Source organism: Bos grunniens, chromosome 9 (assembly GCF_055505025.1).
Source record: "Bos grunniens cultivar Pamir isolate PY7600 chromosome 9, Bosgru_T2T1.0, whole genome shotgun sequence".
NCBI classification, from domain to species: Eukaryota; Metazoa; Chordata; class Mammalia; order Artiodactyla; family Bovidae; genus Bos; species Bos grunniens.
In genome coordinates this window covers 16,771,415-16,774,776 of record NC_141173.1, presented here as the reverse complement: position 1 = coordinate 16,774,776, position 3,362 = coordinate 16,771,415, and the positions used below count along the sequence as shown (strand labels likewise).

The 3,362-nt window shown below is 40.7% G+C and overlaps 1 pseudogene; it reads left to right on the top strand.

The window, feature by feature from the left end:
• Positions 1 to 2,603: 2,603 nt before the first annotated feature.
• Positions 2,604 to 3,089, top strand: LOC147365634 (peptidyl-prolyl cis-trans isomerase A pseudogene; annotated as a pseudogene).
• The last annotated feature ends 273 nt before the right edge of the window (positions 3,090 to 3,362 follow it).

Here is a 3,362-nt window from a genome sequence, read left to right as displayed (position 1 = left end):
AGTGAGATAGCCAAAGGAAAGAAAACACAAGCAAGAGAAAACTTTCAAGATGGAAGCTGCAGAGTTTTTTAACCTAACAGCATAATTGACATACCATCACTTCCTCCATATTGGTCACATAGACCAACCCTGGTACAATGTGGGAGAGGATCACACAAGCAGTTGACCCTCAGGGAGCAGGGACCCTTAGGAAGATGGCCAGGAAAGGGGATGAACTGTGACTTCAGTAAAGGACAGGCTGACATTGAAAGGTCTCTATGATATTTAAGGGGAACAAGTCAAGGAAAAGTTGGGGTATAGGGCAGTTCTAACAAATGAGGACAGGCCAGGAAAACATCCCTCTTAAGTGTGCTTCAGTGATAGTCTATGGGGTTCCCCCAGAGTCAGACACGACTGAAGCGACTTAGCAGCAGCAGCAGCAGTGATAGTTACAGCTCATGATTCAGATTTATTCCATTGGGATTAAAGTTGATCTAAATTCATTTCATTTTATACTACCAATATTATTTCTCTTTTCATTGAAGTATTGTTGATTTGCAATATTGTGTTAGCTTCAGGTGTGCAGCAAAGTGATTCAGTTTTACACAAATATATATGCATGTATCTCCTTTTTCAGATAACATTGTTATTTCTGATGTGTGAATTTTGAAGAATGTATATACTTATTAAAATTAAGGAAAATCTTCTACTCTATATTTAAAGATTAATACAATTATATGTAATTAAATGAACTATTGATTCACTCTGGTAACAACACTTTACTTCGTGCATTAAGGAACATCTGTAAAGGATAAAATCAGAACACATAAAATTCATTTTCCATTTATCCTACACCACTGTGAAGTTTGAGATCATCAGGCAAAAACAACCCAACATTCCCCTATCTGATTCAAATCTTCTCTATTACTTTCCATTTCAGTGAGAAAAAAGAAAGGGTAATAATCCTTCCCATCATGCCCTGGATGCCACCTGGCCTGACCTTCTCTGAGAACTTGCTCTTGGAGAATCTTTCCACTACTTACTCCTCATATCACATTCTCTCAAAGGACTCTTCCCTACAGTTTGTAAATACCTGCACATGCCCTCTTCTTAAACAACAACCTTTCTGTACCTTTCCTACCTTTTTGTTCAAGTGCAATCTTACCTGCTTCCTTCCTTTTTCTGCCAAACTTTTCAAAAATAAAATATGCTAGCAAATTCCTATATTCTTCTTTTCATTTACCATAATCCAAAGTATATTCTCATCTGATGTGCTGAAATTGTTCTCCCATAGCCATCAGTGACCTCATAGCCATCAAGCCCACTGGCTTCTTCCCATTTTCAACTTCCCCTGCAGCACTCGATTGTGTTAACAGCCTTCTTGTATAAAAACCTCCACTGGTTCACTATAGACTCTTCTTCTCCCATTCCCACTCTCTCTTCATTGTGGTTCATCTCCTGACACCAACTTCAATATGAACATCTCTTATGGATTAATCCATGGATTTCTTCTCTTCTCTCAAACTGTTTTCTTCTTTGTCAGTTTGATCCAGGCTCATAACTTGAAATACCAGCTGGATGTTGATAATTCCTTTTTATCTATGTAGAGCTCTTATTTTTCTCTCAAGGTCAGCACCACATTTTTAACTGAACTAAATACGTTTCCTCCTTCGTGGGGACACCATCCTCCTGAGCCCTAAGCTGAAAACATTTTCACACCCTTAACAGCTCACTCTCCCTCGGTTGCCCACATGTAATCAATATTCCTTCTGCCCTCATAACAGCTCTAACATCCATTTCATCCTCCACATTCTCACCACCACTAGCTTTAGACTCTTGGGATTTTTCATTTGGAGCACTGGGGAAGTCTCCAAATTGTCTCTATTTTTTTCCCCTTCACATTCTGTTTAATATGTCATTCCAGAATCTTCTAATGTCCCTAGAAAGCTTTCAGTGACTGCTTATTATAAAAGGAAATCCAAACCCTTATTCTGATCTTTTATTCTCTCCAATTAACTGATATATACTTAGATGTCACACTTTTAACCAATCTTACAAAAAGGCCCCAGCCTTCTTGATTTGGTTTCTGCTTTTGCTTGGACTCAGTGACTTAAGATTCATTACTAGTAAAGTCACTGTTTGGCCTCAGATTAATGATCAAATAGTTTATCTGTTAAAGAAAATAAATTCATGAGACCATGATACTTGTTAAAGAACAGTGAGGCAGAATTCATTTAGGGGAATGAATGAATGTCCCTTGTATAGGGACAAGGAGTTTTGCATCAGGGAAGAGAGACTGGACTCAACTCCAAATACAACAGGAAAAAGTGAGGATTAATAGCCAGGAATATAAGGGAGCAGGATGAGGGTCAGGGGATGGGAAATTACTAAGGGGAAATATGGGGGCAGGGGAATTCTGGCTAAACTAACCTAGCAGAATTCTTGCTAAAGGCAGGCCAGGGTGATCACACATCACTTGGAGATAGTAGAGAATGGGGAGCTTAAGTGGATATTGAGAGTGATTTGATATCAAGGGAGGGCTTCCCTGGTGGTTCAGAGGTAAAGAATCTGCCTGCAGCCTTGCAGACTCCACCACCCCAGAGCCTTCCATGCTGTCCATGGTCATGGTCAACCCCACCATGTTCTTCAACATTGCTGTTAATGGTGAGCCCTTGGGCCTCATCTCTTTCAAGCTGTTTGCAAAGTTCTAAAAACAGCAGAAATTTTTCCTGCTCTGAGCACTGGGTAGAAAGTATTTGGTTATAGAATTTCCTGCTTTCACAGAATAATTCCGGGACTTATGTGCCAGGGTGGTGACTTCACACCCCTAATGGCACTGGTGGCAAGTTCATCTATGGCAAGAAATCTGATGATAAGAATTTCACCCCAAAGCATACAAGTCCTGGCATCTTGTCCATGGCAAACACTGGCCCAAACACAAATGGTTCCCAGTTTTTCATCTGCACTGCCAAGACTGAGTGGTTGGATGGCAAGCATGTGGTGTTTGGCAAGATGAAAGAGGGCATGAATATTGTGGAATTTGTGCAGTGCTTTGGGTCCAGTGCTTTGGCAAGACCAACAAGATCATTGCTGACTGTGGACAAATCTAATAAATTTGACTTGTGCTTTACTTAACCTGATGTAAAGAACTGACTCATTTGAAAAGACCCTGATGCTGGGAAAGATTGAACGTGGGAGAAGAAGGGGACGACAGAGGATGTAATGGTTGGATGGCATCACCGACTCAATGGATGTGAGTTTGAGTAAACTCTGGGAGTTGGTGATGGACAGGGGCCTGGTGTGCTGCAGTTCATGGGGTCGCAAAGAGTCAGACATGACTGAGCGACTGAACTTATTTAACCACAAGACCATTCTTTCTGCAG